Genomic DNA, 17,020 nt, shown 5'->3' with positions numbered 1-17,020 from the left:
CAGCTGAGGTGTGCAGATGGCAGCTGTACGCCCAACGCAGCGCTGAACTTGCTGGGCGAGGTTTGGGATGTGAGGAGCGCACGGGGAACCCTGTAGGTGCTATACTATGGTGGAGAAAACCCCCTTGCCACTGCCATCTACACACAGATGACATGCACAGCTATCAAATGGTAGTGAATAGCAACTTTTACATTTGCAATCAAATTCCAGAAGGGTTAGTTGTACTCATGTATCATTCTTCCATTAGCCTGCATCTTTGTTAGATACTAAATGAGAAAATAAAACTGAAAGGGTGGGGAGAAAAGACAAAGCAGACATAAAGCTGGCTTTGTAACATTTAGACACAGAGTTATCTACATTATCCRTGATTGAAACAGACAGTCTTAAGCCGAGTATTTCTTAAATTTACCAGAAGGATGAGCTGGACTCTTGAGGTAAGTGCTCTTTGAAGCTAATGTGCTACTGTACAAAGAAAGCTTTTTTTCCTTTGAAAAGATAAAGCTAATATTGTGGTGGCGCAGGCTACAATGCTGCCACTGAAATGGAGGTCAAAGCTGAAGGTTCTTTGCTAGCAGAAAGCTAGATAGAGGTATTTTAATTTTTTCTTATTATTATTCAAACAAAAATTCTGTTCTAGCATCCTAAGCTATATATGCAGGTCTCTGGTTAGGAAATCACTCATCTGTCCAATGTCTATTATTCAATATTACATTAAAAAAAATCAGGGGAAGAAGAAGAAAAAACTTTGGGCATCCTCAGGTCAAGGCGATTTTTAAAAAGGTTAAAAGCTGTTCAGAAGGGTTATAGTATCCATAAAGGCAAATGAGATTATATTTAAAGACTGATGGAGAAAAAGCAATAATTGAGATAAAATGCTACTGTCTCAAAAAGGTTTAGACTGAGGAAATGCTGATATTAAAGCAAAGAAATTGAAAGACTTACAGATCAGCCATCACATCAAAGACAGCAGAGTATTTCATTAAATTTGCAACAATTATGTTTACTTTTAATGTTTACTAGGTTTTTTACTTTCTTCCATCATTGTTCAGTTAAATATTTTTGTAATAACTTAGGGAATATTGTGATTGTATGTCTCCAACCACCAGCTGTCAACTACTGACCTCTCTGTTCCCTGCATCTGCAACGTTGCAAGCCTTTGTCCTGGAAAGAGTTATGATGTTTCAATCAAATACATTGTGAAGTTACAAAACCCATAACACGATCTGGATAATGACTGCCTGGATACACTTATAAAATATATTTTAGAACCCCCCAGGGGAACAGATAAAAAAAAATCATAAACATTGCTCTCTGCTGTTTGCCACTAATTGAATGACTGCTCATTGCACAAGATGAGTGTTGAATGTGAAGCCTACTGTTAAGGTGTATGGTAAATAAATTGCACAGAAGTCCAAAAACACAAAATAGCTGGGTCCAAACATCATTGTGGTCCTGAAACACAAGTCAAAAAGTGTCCTGAGTGCTGAGCTGGGCACAGGATCTCTGCTTAGCCCACATAACTTTGGCATAGCAGCCTATTGAGAAATTACTGTTTGGATTTCAAACTCTGCCCTTTTCCATGCTGTGACTTTTACCCAAGATTTACTAAGTCTCAGAGGCTGTAGTAATTATTGCCAATGGCAGTTGTGATAGATAATTGTGTCATAACCAGCCAAAAATCTCAGCAATAGCCACGGAAGAACTGTATTTGTCTTTTCTGTCTGTGGTTCAGGAGCTTGTTCATGTACTGGGACACCTACATTCTCCTGATAGACCCAATCTTAAAACTCATAAATACCTCTTAAAAACTCAGACATAGGTCAAGTAGGTTGCCTAGATTATAAATTCCCAAACTGTAGCACACCAGCCAGTTCAAAGTGGTGTATGATTTGGCAGACAGATAAAAGCTTTTTGCCCCCTCCCTCCATGCCAATGCCAATGGTGCCCTGCTCAGCCATTGCTAGCAGCAGGATCTGCCACAACTGCTGCTGCATAAGAAGGAAGGCAGCAAAAAAGGTTTAGAAACACCCAGGTTAAAAAGCATCTAATAAGTAAAAACTCACTGAAATTAGCCTTCTTCTGCATGCAAAGAATTTATAAACTGAGAGTGATTTCTCTAGATGCCCCTTGACCCCTTTTTTCATACAGATATGAATTAAATTTCACACAGATACTAACTTGTGCGTCGTGGCTTGCTCGGGGTCTCTTCCATTCGAACCCATCAGGATGGGCCAGTTTGCACCCTCCAGCGTGGGTGACTGGTCTTCCTCCGTCACTTGGGATTGATTCTGCTCACTGACTGAAAAGCCAAAACCTTTTAAAACAAGAGAATGACAAACGGTGAATAACAGATTGTGTACCTTCAGTAATGAATTTTCAGAGAACTCATTCACGTCAAAACATCCAGTGGTCTACAACGTGCTTGTGAGGGGCCATAGCGGAGAAGTTCCTGGTTTTCTGAATAACACAATGAATAACATAACCACGGCATGAATTCACCACCTGTGTTGGGAAAAATGTTTGCACATTACTTTTTATATTATTTGTACCTGTTCGTGATAGGCTTTTCTCTACTACCCTTTGTGAAAGTGTCCAAGAGCTTGGCTGAGGGAGATTTCTTTTATATTAAAAAAAAGTTGTTAAAATGACTTTCTGAACTTGCATGCTTTGTTTTATTTCAGCCTCTGGGGCTTTCAAACAGGTGAGTAACCATCCTCCAATATCATAAAGAAATAAAAATGATATAGAAAAAGAGCTATGAAACATCTGTTTCAAAAGAGGGGACAAATCAAGGAAGAATTGCACAAGTCTGTAAATTATCATTTTAATTTGGGACCTCTGACAACCTTGACAATGCCCCTTTATGTCTCTCCCTATTGTCTCTATTTATATCGTGGCATTCTTTATTTACTGTTCATCTAGCAAAGCCAGCACTCAGAGTACCAGGCTACAGAATTGCTGCAAGTCTCCTTGGAGCACTGTTCAGCCACGGGGAAACTAGTCCTGCAATGAGATGCTCCCTATTCTCCCTCGAAGACCCAGAAAGAAGAAACTCATTGCTTATGTTGCAATTTTGATAACCTAACTGGCAGAACAGTTATTCAAATTTTAAGCTTCTAAATGCGGCAAGATCAACCTGGCCATCCACATAAATAATTTTGACATGATAAGTATGCGAGTGCGATGATAACTGATAAGTGAAGCAATTACTTTGCTTTTTTGGATTATATTAAATGAAGATTCTGATAGAGTAATGAAAAGAGACAAAGCAGACAAAAAGGCGGCTGTAGAGCTTTTGGGCACTGTGTTATCTCTATTATACCATATTGAAACAGAGAAGCTATCACCAATCATGCTTCCTATGTAACTTCTAGCTTCTAACGGTGAACAATGAATAAATTGTCACAAGACAGTAACTGATAAATTGGGATTGGCAGTGCTTTTTAAAAGTGTAAATAAACTTATCAGCCCCTTTACCCTCCCTGAAAGGCAGTACAGTTTGCATAGGATTTTTTATTTTGGTATGTTGTAACTCGCAAGGTCTCCTTTCATTTACCCACCTCAATTGTCCTTTGTCTGGCCATCAATTTTAAGTAGCCACTTCAGCGTAAGAGCTTACTCCAGCACTAGCATCCTTTTTGTGGTGTATAACAGAGCACTTTGCTTTTGTCCCTATGTGTTTTTTACTTGGGCTGTTCTCCTCTCCTAATTCCTGCCGTTCCAATTAGAAGCTGCTCTAATTATGTGTTTTTACGCTGGCTTTTATTGCATGCAGAGGCATACAAAGATATAAATAGCACCTCCAAGCAAAGGTGCCCAGTTAGCTTCTAAGAACAACTTCGCAGGCACTGAGCACCTCACAGATTAATTAGAGTTCTCCAGAGCCATGCTCTTTCTTTCCAAAGACTGACCCCCTCTTCCTGAAGCCGGTGGGATTTTGCTACTGATTTTGGCAGGATCTGGCCCAGCATTCTTTTTGGCGGAGGATCATGTGCTGAAACTGATATTTGGACATTGCATCCTTTCAAGACAAGGCACAAATGGAGGGGGAATGTCATTCCCTTGTTAAAATTAATTAAGTAACCTAACACCGTACATCTGGGAGAGGACAGAAGGGGAAAAGAAGTTCTCCTTGTTCTCTGTTTACCGTTCAAGCCCTGCTCCATGCTGCAATAGCATCACAACGCTGTTACTAAGGAAGGTCTCATGCGCTCCGCGGCCAGCTGAGCCTAAAGGCAGCRGCAAAATTCCTGGTTTGTGGGGTTTGTTGTTTTAGGATGACGTCATATGACCAGTTAGAAATCTGCCAGACTTTTTTTTTTTGAAAAAAACCTCCATATCATACTTAACATAACATATCATATCCATTTTGCCTTGGTGGCAAAATGCTGGAATTTTAGAAACCCAGTAGAGTGTGGGAAGCAGTTGAGAATTTTGGAATAGAGAATGGACGCGACTTAACTTCCGTCAGTGCTGTCAGTAACAACAGAGGTGATCTGTAAACCAGCAAATTCTGACAGCAATCATCTGTCACCCTTCAGCTTCCCATCCTGATATCTGCAGCTGAAAATCTCTGATAATGAAGGCTAAACATACTGACAAACTATAGTCCCCACTGAGTGGCTTGGCATTGCCATTATTAGACTTCAGGATTAATGCTCCACAAGGGTGTATTGGTCTATCATGTTGTTTATTCAGAAAGAGTTTTGGGTTGAAAGTTTATCTGTGCAAATCAGGCAGATCACAAATGAAATTTTACTTTATGAAAATGAAAGCCTACTTTTTCCTGCTATTCTGTAGGAGTCAGTAGGTGATGTGGCAGATTCTATGGCTGTGGAACTGCATAAAAAAAAAAAGAAGCTCTGACTATTACCTATTGTTCCACAAGATCAATTGCTCAGATCCATCTCCCACTGAAGTCAATGTCGAGCCTCACACTCAGTTCAATGCTCCTGCTACTTATTTCAAAAGAAAGCATTTTAATTGACTTGGAACTATCCAGCCGCACATACATCTTGCCTATGTAAACACATTTTTGTTCCTGTTATCCCCACTCTCTGTTTCCACGCATACTGTTTCTTTACATACATGCTTAGTCTGCATTAAATTAGCAAAAACTTTTGTTGTAATGACAGTGGGATTTCCTAAAAATTCACATTTCAAGATTGGGAAAAGTATGAAATGAATGAATGTAGGAAAAGCCCTTCGGGTGTTAAAAGAGAATGCAGCTCATTGGGGTTGGACAATCGGTACAAGCAGGTCAAGCTGAAGCAGCCTTGTCCTCCCCCTGGATCCTGGCCGTGTGTTTCCTCCTCCCTGCCCCAGCAATGCTGGCACAAGTGCTCATATTACCATGCACTGGCCTGATCAGGGAGCTGACCTGGCTGGAAAGAAATCTTTTGTTTGGGCTGGGTTGGTTTTCAGCAGGATCAGTTGTTGGATCTATCTCAACTGTGCAGCAACAGGAGCTGCAGCACCCACGCACGGGAGGTGGCAGGGCGGCACGGCTGTGGGTGGGAGGGATCACCCCTTTTGAAGGCTGCCTGCTGGTTTGATGACCTGATCTAAGCCTTGGATCAGATCACATTGGGACCATAGCCTCCGAGAGCACTGGACTTTGGACAAAGAGATGAAATGTGTCTAAAGATGGGATGAGAAGAGTAAGGAAAGGAAAAGCTTGCCTCCTCTTTCACCATAACTGCAATGAACCCATCACCATACTGTGTCACACACCTGAGCTAGGATGCCCTGCGCAGACTGTGTGAATATTCACTTTGTGCCTCTTGAGGTTGGTGATGCCTTATCTTGGCTGCTGACTGCACCACCATCACGCTTCCAGCACTGTACAAGAGCTGGGGTGGAGCAAGCAATGTAGGGTCGACACTTCTCCAGCTGTCCAAAGTGATTTCCAGGCTACTCCCTAGCTGTTGCCTGGAATGCCAATGACATACAACCACTAATGGACCCAGGAATGTCAGCAAACATAAAAATGACACATTTCAAATTCAATTTACTGGAACCAATTTTTAATCAGGTAAAGAGTCTGTATGGACTGCATCAGTAGAATTGGGCTTATGGCTGTATAACTTCATATCCATTTTCAGAAGCACTCATATGACTTAGGAATTTAAAGTCCCAAATGTAAGAGTATTAGGAGCATAAATGTCTTTGGTTTTCAATGGGATCCAGACCCCAGAGTCACTGAGGTGCTTTCAAAAGTCTGTATTTTGCCCTTGAGGAATTGTATTTCCCTGTCCTATTTTCTACTGAGACATGGAAGAGACAGAATTACTAGGCTATGAGAGTTGATTCTCATACAGAAGATTACATGATTTGCTAGATCAGATTCTTTATGATCAGTGATAAAATCAAAGAGAAAGACTAACTGCTTCTTCTTGTCGGGAGCTGTGGAATGCAGAGGACCAGCTGAGAGAAGAGGTGGGGGTGGTTCAGAAAGCAATAGATTAGATCAACTTCTTGTCACCTAACACAATCACAACATTTTGCTTTCATCTTTACTTTTAGCCTTTTTGGCCTGCAAAAGGCAGGAAAGTAGAACAATTGCCTGGATTTAGAGCTTTATCTCTGAGCAATGGTAAAGACATTGGTAAAAGAAATTTCTTTTTATATACAAATTTTTTCCTAGGACACTTTCAAAGTGTTGAAACCTTCTTTTCAGGCTAAGCATATGTTACAGATGCCTGAGCAGGGAAACATATGTACACATTCCTCTGGCACAGTTATACACAGGGAATAATAGACTCTCATGACCATTCATGTTCATAAAGGTGTGGCTGATACCCTATCACCTCACTGTTAACTGAATCTCATTTTAGTCACCCATTCCCACAGGGACTTTTTCTTTCTGTATTTCACATGCCTGAACTGCCCAGGTTAGGCTACAATTTACCATACAACCTCTCTGAGATCACTACTTTCCAGTGAGGATGTTAGCGCTTTTTAGCATCTCCTGCCTTCAACAAAAGAGGCCAAGACGCAGGAGGATGGCAAGTCCTGTGTAGCAGAATACAGTATACAATTTCAGAGCTACATGGGTGAAGATACATGTTCAAGGATTAGAAGTGCTGAGCAATTGGCTGCTGAGGTAATACTTTCCCATTGCTCTGCATGCTTTGGAAGACTGATACGTGACTTCTGGTCTAGCCCTGCAAGGATAATCAGATATGTACAGTGAGACATTTGGTATTGATCTACTCCTAATCAGAAATCAAACTAAACCTTATCTTATGACAAAGTGTAATTAACTATTTTGTTAATTACTATAATTATCCTCCCCACATTTATTTTGACAGCAGTGTCAGTAGCAGAAAACTATTTCCTTAAATTGCCTGTTGTTTATTATGAATTACAAATTCATACAATTTTGACAAATGATTTTATTCTCCTTTTAACAACATGCTTTGCAACAGACAGCTTTTCAGACAAAATGGCCATCTACTTGAAAACCAAGTTAGAAAGGTCACACAGAGAGGATTAGCTATACTGGAGCTAACAAGCATCACATTTGACCAAATACAAAATGCCTTTTTCTTTCCTCTTCTGTGTAAGGTTCTTTGGACACCTAGATGACATAATGAGATGTTAAAAAAAAAGAAGAAAAAAAAAAGAATGGTTTATAGTAGTCATTAACCCAGAGGTAGCCAATGGGGGACATATGGGCTAAATGTGACCCATGAAATCCTGCAATGTGTCTTGCCCATTGTAAATTAACCCCTTTCTCCCTCTATTGTGTGATGAGGAGCGGGACAATACACAGAGGCAGCATGACGTGACGCATTGGTGGTGCTCCAGGACTCAGTACTGGTTTTAGCTCTACCATATCTCAAATAGGTGACTTGCAAATGAGATGTAGTTGTGGCCAGAAATCCTCAAAAAGGCAGGAACTCAAGTGGGAGCTCTTCATATGCTTTTAAAGCTGGAATCAGACCATCTGCTCTGTGCTTCATTTAGCAACTTCTATTCTTAACTAAAATACTTTTTGAGCCAGCTGCTCAGCACTGCAATTCCTCCTTTCTGCCCAGCAGAGCTCAACCTCTGGGGAGCTATGACAGAGCCATTAATACAGTGCTTTGTCCAAAGCAAAACCACGGTTCTGTTGCTGGGACAAGGTTTACCAAACAGAAAACAGAGACTGGCTGCACTAACAGGAAAATTGCTTGCATCAAGATGGGTCTGTATTTTCCATGGGCTGCATCTCCCACTAGGAAAAGGAAGGAGTAGAGACTGGAGTGGCTGAAGTAAGCGTGACCCTCGTATGCTCCCTGCCTGCCCCTGTGATTTGTGCTTGCAGAGTCTGGTTGCTCCTGAGTTGAATTCTTTGTTTCTTGCCTCTACATATACTTTTGGGCTGCTGAAGACTCCTCTGAGGTGCCAGTATGGTATTCTGAAATGACACAACAGGCCCGCAAAATCGGACCACAGAAATGTTTCAGGAGACACCTCCCCTCTATAGAATGGCAGTGATGGAGTTAACAGAGCTGGCACCTCTGCTGGGATAGTGCAACACACATTGTGTTTCCTAAGTGGTAATGACTAACATGGTCAGCAGTTGGTGCCAATACTGAGCATTTGGTTAACCTCCTAGTTTGCTTGTAGCAAAAGTAATTTACTCCGTACACAGACATCTACCCCCCTCTAATCTCCTTGACGAGAGATTACAAAGGGGTGGCAGGCTAAAGTGGCATGAAATTCCAAATATCATATCTATTTTTACTTATTGACACTAGAACAATATCCGTGGGACAAGGATTACTAAACACAGAAAGATATTCTTTCTTAAAAGCCAGCTTTGCTTCCTGGTTTAAAATAACAGCGGAGCAGGTCTTGAAACACGAAATAAGAAGTCCACCACTGTGCCACACCAGGGATGGATTTCTGCAGCGTGTATCTATGGGAGGTGGATTTCAAAATTACACAAAGACACTGGGAAATGAATACGATATTCGTATGTGGTTTTATTTATACTAGGTATGCTTCTTGACTTGAGAGTGAGAAACAAGAAGACCGGACCGTGTGACATATGACTAATCACAAAGTGACCAGGGAGCTTGATTTTACTGCACTACTGATGTGGCTTGTGATACTTGGTGTGCTTCTGGAGTCACACGACAAAAATTTCAACTGTCATTAAGAAAAGATATTTCTAGCCCTTGTTACCCAGGAAAGTTTGAAAACATGACTGAAGGCACACACTGGTTCAAAACCCAGAGAGAGATAAAAAGAGCCAAAATGCACTTCATTTAAGCCTCATGATTTAGCCTAGTCTCATGATTTTAGGGTCTCTGAATCATGATTTTTGAACGTGGGGGGTTAGCAAAATACCATCATCATAACTAAGCAACAGCTTAATAAATGAATGTAAATGCATTAATAGGATAGGGAATGTAACGTCAACAAATACTAGATAGGAAATGAGATTCAAATAATGAATAAATTTGAAGAAAACAATCATTTCAGAGATATATCATGAATATAGGGAACATAAACACAGGGATGGGCCTATCGCTTATGTTACTCTATTTTCTATATGTACAGCAGAAATTTAGCATTGATGTTAATACAATCAGGATCAGGCCAGCAATCAGTAATTTAAAAACACCTACCTTTAATATATTTATGTAATATTGGTTATTCATTATTTACTTGAGTTAGAATAAACCTTTAAAGTCATTGCTGGCACTTGGTATATTCTTATGCAAGGGAAAATACACAGACAGAAAAGTATTTAAAAATTGTATTAAGCAAAATATTTGGGATCATCAATGAGCTGACAGTAACCCTCATGTCCCATTAGTTCCCAAACATCTGAAAAGTATTTCTATGCATTTCTACACTTTTATCCCCAAATATGCATTGCCACCCATAGAAGAGCCACGAAATACACAGGCACAGACATGGGATACTGGATTCCAACTCAGAGCAGGGATTTCTTCTGCCCTAATTCTGCCAGTTATGCAAACTCATTTGAGTTTCTGCTCCACTCTTCTCTTTTTTCTTGCACAGCAAAGACACTTTAAAAAACAGTATATTCTAGCCCTTCACTACACTTATGCCCCCTAAATAGCACAAATATCAAGATGGAGATTTTTTGCCGTGAATGAAATCTCTTACCAGGACCCTGCAATGGGAAAGGCACACGCACCTCATACTCTGCCCCCTTCACCGTGACTCTCGGAAGCACCTGGACACCCGGCATTCATTGCAGCGCAGCCAGGTCTTCCCAGCGGCGCAAGCGGGCGGCAGGCCCTCACGGTGCTGCTGCCGTGCGGCCCGCGGGAGCCAGGCCCCGGGACCCGCGAAGCCTTGCCCGCCGCCGCGCGCCTCCCCGGCGGTACGCGGCTGAGCAGCGCCGGGAGCGGAGGCGGCGTTCGGCAGCGCCCCCGGGCTCTCCGGGGCTGCTCACGACTCACGGCCTCTTTGGTTCAGTTCTTGTGACTTTCAACTCCCCCAAAGATGGTTAAATCTCCTCTTCATTGCCATCCAAGTGCCCGTCCCAAAGAGACCTTTGCGAGCGGCAACGCCGGGGCGAGGGGCCTGGCCGCCACGCCTGCCACCACCGTTCCCGCAGCTGCTTCAGCAGTTTCCACCAAATGCAGCCGAGCAGATGAGCCGCCAGGGAGCCGGCTCCTTTAACCCGCTTTGCTGCCGCGGTGCACATGGTTTCCCATTTCCAGCAGTGGCTTACGAGTGAAAAATCCCAACTTTTGCTGTTGATCTGTCCATCTTCGTATTCTCATCAGCAGACTGCAGCGCACTCTCCTTACCTCCCTTCCCTGCCCTTTCCACTTTTTTTTAAAACAATTTCTCTGTATTGGCTTTATGATTCAATAAAGTTATTCTCCTGATAAGTGTGAAAGGTCTCCTTCTTCTTCTGTGCTGCAGTTTGTACTTCTGCAGCTCCCCATTACCATGGCTTCTGTTTCACACTATCACTTTTAAAGGTCACTTGTTTCCTTACACATGCAGTCAAGCCCAACAATGATTTAATGACACCTGAACAAGCTTGTATTAAAATTACCCACTCTGTGATCATAAATAATTATTAAGTAAAAGAAGAAGAAAGCAAACATGCTTCTTTTCAAGGAACCAACCCTGAAGATATCAGTTAAAATGTTAAAGTATATTAACCAATTATATAAAATCCTTTCATATTGCCTTGCTTCATTTCCAACACGGCACGGGCTATTTTGTCTGTGAACTCAAGTGGAACAAAAAGCTACAGAATGCAATTTGTGTCAGGAGCCGGACTACAGCCGGACAACTAATTCTAATTAGTACAAATCCCCCACGGGCCGCCGCGGGCCAAGCGCAGGAAGCCACCGCCGAAGGCGGCTCCTCCTTGCAACAGGTGGGCCGGGGTCCCTGAAGGTTGTCATGGCGATAGCCACYGGCAGACCTTTTGCTGGACACCAGGAATTAACTGCGTGCATGTCCAGCTTTGAATGTGATATCTTTTAATATACTTCTGAACTAAAGAAGATTGGCTCTTCTAATTGGTTAAAATTAAAACAGCACAAGAGTTTGCCAAGAACTACAGCCGTGTAATGCAGGTCTCATTTCCAACTCGCAAACTCAAATTCTTTGCATATCAGTACAATAAGGGTATTATGGGGGGAAAAAAAATACTGCGGAGAAAAGTCTTTGCCATCTGATATATTCTGTCGAGCACCTCCCTGACGCAAAATATTTATGCAACTCATTAATATTTGACATTTGACGCAGATCAGACATATGCTTTTAAAATTCCGATCGATTATAAGAAATAATGATGGGGAGAAAGCGATARTTTATTAATCTAGCTATTGAACTTTACAGCTAAGCCTGATCTGAAGCAGAGGAGGGAAGCCTGGGCATGTGCGGCTCCCGTTCATGCAAACCGCTCCAGCTCCAGCCGGGCCGCCCCAAGGAGACAGGCAGCGGGACTAACACCCGCTCCCTTCTCCCTGGGGCAGAGGGCACAGAAAGGCGAAGGTGCAATAGGAACTGATAAAACACGCCTACTGGAAAAAGTCCTTGGAAGAATGGAGCAATGCATTACTCTTCATACAGATTAGGATTAACTCATTCATGTATTCTTGTAACAGCTAAACACCAGTGAAAAACTTTGTTCTAACTCCGCTGGGAAAGAAAGGTGTTATGCCAAGAAAATGCTTAGTTGGAGATGTCAGAGCCGGGGGTATAGGCAGCGCTCGCTGCACGGGCTGCTGCCCGCCGGCCGGCCACGGCGGCGGCTCCACGCCGGGAAGCCGGCACGGCGGGGACCCTCCTCGCTCCCCGCTCGCGGCGGCTCAGCCACGGCACTGCGCCACACACCTGCCTGCGTGCCGCCCGCTACGCTGCCTACGCTGACATGTTTTACCCAAACGATACTACTAGCTATAAGAAACAGTTATTCCATATGCCTCAGTTACTTCGCATTTAGAGCTCAGTTTAGGGACTTCAAATAATCCTTCATCAGCATTTCATACCAACCTTAAAGTAACAGAGTTTGTTTCTCTATCTTTATTTCATCTACTTTTACTAAACATTTCAGCTAAAAACACTCCAGAGGGATGTGCCAACTACTACTATGTCACAARAATGATTTTATCAGGAAAATGCCTCCACTACTAGCTCATAGAGTGTTCCAGTACTATTGTTTGGGTTGCACCAGAGGCTAAAATGTGGCTTCTTTTAATAACACATTTGCATAAGTTGATCTGAAAGATCCCCCTGTGATGACATTACTCCAGGGTTGGACTGTCATCTCAAAAAAGCCTGAGGTGCTGGTCCCAAAGAGATCAAACTCAAGAATTAACTAGTCTTCATAAAACAGCAACATCTCTACAAGCAGTAAAACAAATGATTATCATTTCTTTTTGGCGATGGTCTATGCCAAGCTAGAGAAAAACAGAGCTTTCAAACACTGACAATCTGGTATATTGAAGTATGACCATTATTTTTTATTTTCCACATTTTTGGTCCAAAGACAGTTCTGAGTAATTGATTCCCATAATGAGCTATGGTTCGTTAGTCAATTTAATTTATAATTGAATTGGATGGATGTAACTCTGTGTAAAATTGTCTCTGAAGAATCTGTTTTGTTCGTCTGTTCAACTTCTGACAGGGATGGAAGAAAATCTAAATTATTCCCTTCTGCAAGAGGGAAAATCTCTGAAAGTCTCAGCATCCCTTGTGAAATTAAGAGGAAAAATATTTTTAATAGTTGCCATGCAAAAATAATATGACTTTACTAAAATTTATACAACCCTGACAATTAACACATTAATGCCTGGAATGGCGGCTTAAAAAGAAAATCAAAACTTGAGGAAAGGCATGAATCAGCAGCTCTGCCTGAACATTTGGAAAGATAACTCTTAACCAGAATGAAAGCCACAGACAGCTATCTACTGGTAAGCCATGCCTTACTTCTTTGCAAATACTGCGGAAGGTAGAGGGTCTGCTTCTCCATGCCTTTATACCAATATTYTGAAGATATAATGGTTTCATTAGGAAATGCCTGATGTGAAAAATCAGACCAGTGAGTTACTTTTTTCTTCTGTTTATAGCCAGAAAATCCACTGTCTGCCACAACCATGAAACACTGGAGTGCTCTAAATTTATGGTTTGGTTCTGTAAAGAGAATTGGAAAGAGCAGCTCTACTTTCTGTGGACCTTCCTTTGTCCATTGCAAAGCTGCTAAAACACAGAACAGGATGCGAGAATCACTTCTGCTTAACAGCAGAGGCAGGAAAAACATAGATCGGTTAAGAATTTGGGGGATGAACATAAGGCCCTATTTCAACTTGATTTTGCCCTGGGGTTCCCTGGGTGCAAGGGCTCACACACAAACCCACTTTGATTCTAGAGAGTTCACATTGTGTGCTGAATACACTTTCCTCATAATTTTTCATATCTAAAGATAACCACGGAAAGTCTCTGTCTCTATTACTGGTCTTAGTATGGTGTACTAGTAGTAAATGATACATTTAGCTTATAAAGAAAAATTATAAAGAAAAAAGTGAACCAATTCATTCAATATTTGTACTTTTTATACAGAGATAGAAATATTTGGCATTGATTGTGTGTTAGTGTACATATATGCTAGCAGTAAAACAATTGCTACGTTATTATGTAAGCACAGTATTTCTTGTAATCTGGCCTCATGCAAAAGCAAAATATACATTCTGTTTGCTGAAAAAATAAAATGTACTGAGAAGCACTGCAATGGGATAGGTGATGATGATCAGCTATTATCAGTCCCAGCAGGCACATATTTTTTCTTAACAGCCATAGGACTGCTTCTCTGAAAGCCAGGCACAAGGAATTTTTAGTTTAGAGCATTTCATATTGCTTTTTAGAGGCAAGCATGACACACGGCTGCACAAACTCTTATGGCCTCCAGTTAAGGGGTCGCTTAACAACCTCATTTGTCTACTTTTGCATCAAGTCCCCAATAAATTCTGATGGGCAACAGGCTCCCAGGCTCCTTATGTTATCCAGATAATGTTTTTTTTTTCCTTTTCATGTAACAGTAATAGTAGAAATGTTGCATCCAATCTTCATCATATTTCAGAGGTTGTTTATAAYGTTTCCGACTGTTTTTTTCCACTAACGACTATTTGCTTGGGTGAAAATGGATATGAGGCTAAATTCTGTGACTGGTCACACCCATTCACCTTTGCTGAAGTGAATGAGGTTGTAAAGGTGTAACTAAGGAGAAAATTTGACCTATTATATCCACTTAAGAGTTACCACAGGCTATTTATTTCTGGGCAATGCTATACAGATGCAATAGGAGAAGCAGGCTGGAGCTATTGAAGACCATTCTTATTACTAATTATTACATTTCTGCTGAAAAAATTCTTTAATATAAATAATTTTCAGCACTGCAAAGGCACCGGAGACAATGAAAGTTGTTTCTAAAAAATGTTAAAGCTGACATCAATCATTTATACATAATGCACAAAGCAATGAGGGCAAACTCCTCAGTGCAGATAAGAGATGTCACAGTAAACTTATGTTCCAAGGCAGTGGTATCAGTTACGATCGATCACTTGGTAGCCAGCGCAAGTTACATTTTTACTTTAGTCTTTAAACTCTTTTGACTGCACTACCAAAAGTATTGTTTTAATCTAAAGTGCTAGATCAATATTTCTGATCAATAAGCATTCATTTCCAACTAACAAGGACAATGGTTAGTGGATTCCTTTAAACATTTTCATTTCAAGGAAATCTTTGCTGTTTTAGAATCAGATCTCTAACAAAGAGTATATGAAAAAGGAAAATGAGCACAAAACATATAAAAGAACTTCTGGATAAATTCAGTTGTTCCTCCAGCACAATTTCCCCCTCTCTTATGATGCTAAATCAGTAAAAATTCTGTATGGCCTTTGTATTTTAAGTAATTATGAAATCCAATAGCATTACTATTAATTTTTGCTATCACAGTACACAAAGCCAAACCAAACAAAACCCAAACCACAAATGAACAAAGCCTAACTGACAAATTTCAGTTTTGGAAAATTCATCCCTAGCRATAACAAAGTACTAAACAACAAGCACAGCTGAGAAAAATGCATCTGGTTCACACGGGTAGGGCCAAATTAAGACTTGCTATAGCATCCAGGAATCCCATCCACTTTCAGACAACATAAGTTTGGCAACAAGAATGGGACCAAAATGGTGGCAACTACTGACCCAGCTGGCAACTAAGAGCTGGTCGGGATGAACCTTTCTTCATGGCAATGGACAGATCTTGAGGACTGAYTTTCCGTGCTCCCTGGCAAGGCCAGACACCAGCATTTGGAAGGTCTTTCTGCCCCTCCCTACTTAGTCCTGGGCTTTTCAGAGAAGGACAAGATCCTGCTCTGAACATCCTAGGGACTTGATGCACTTTAGAGACATGTTTGGCTATAGAGAAATCAGGACTTTTGCCACAGTGGTGTTTATTGACCACTCCCTTTTATTTTACAAGTCTAACTAGGAGAGAACATGCTGTTTTCCACRCCCGCAGCTGTGCTTAGCAGTCACCACTAAACTCCATGTTCTCTAATTTTCCAACACAATGATTTGCTTCTTCACACACACTTTTCTCCTCAAGATGCTGGCTGTTGTTTATACGACAAGAAATACTAAAGCTAGAACTAAAAAAACAATTGGATCCCTTCAGGCTGGGCTGTCAACATTATGCACCGCAGAAACTATGTGCTTGGTGCCCTCCGTCCCCTCGTGGCAGTCCTGGCACCAAGGCGATGGAAGTCGTTTAAATAGTTGTCTGCAGATGCCTCTTACATAGGCTGTAAAGCCAGGCTGCTGCAGTCACTGCACGCCTCCCTCCACTGGCATCTCCCCACGATTACGTGTGCTGAGGGGACCCTGAAGACAGGACTGGCGGGTCTTGTGGCTGGTGGTCCCGAGCTACACAGCAGCACTCCCACAGCATTGCTCTGCCAGTGTGACACAGGCTTGAAAACATAGTTCAGGCAGATCAGAGCATAATGTCCATACTCTCCCTTCTCCTTCTTCATGGCTGGTGACAGAGCTGTGGTTTGGATGGGACGCAATTAAAATACAATAAATACCATGTTGTACTGTTCATACAGGCTTCATTCCCCTTTATACTTCTGAGGCATTACTTTGGGTTTTGAATCAACCCCAAATTTAAAGCTAAGTCAGACAATTTGTTTTAATTCATCTTTATCATAACTACTGAATTTCATATGTTTTTCACCCAGAAACATAAATCAGACAAGATTCACTCAAACCTTGACTCAGATGCACGCACCCCAGTGAACTTTATGAGGAGTTTGGGCCAAGCTCAGAGGTTCATACCATCTTTGCTATTAATTCTATAGATGGAAATAGARGGAAAGACAGCTGCTAAAATGGGTTGCATGGAGATTACACTTTTCTCACTGGGAAATGATGGGAAAAGAATTTTGGCTCCATTAAATACAGTGTCCCTTCAGACAGAAGGCTTAACACAAAATGAATGGAAGGTCAAACTTTTGTAGGGCTA

The sequence above is a fragment of the Apteryx rowi genome, unplaced genomic scaffold, assembly GCF_003343035.1.
Source record: "Apteryx rowi isolate R43461 unplaced genomic scaffold, aptRow1 scaffold_14, whole genome shotgun sequence".
In the NCBI taxonomy this organism is placed as follows: Eukaryota; Metazoa; Chordata; class Aves; order Apterygiformes; family Apterygidae; genus Apteryx; species Apteryx rowi.
Note: the sequence above shows the minus strand (reverse complement) of the source record.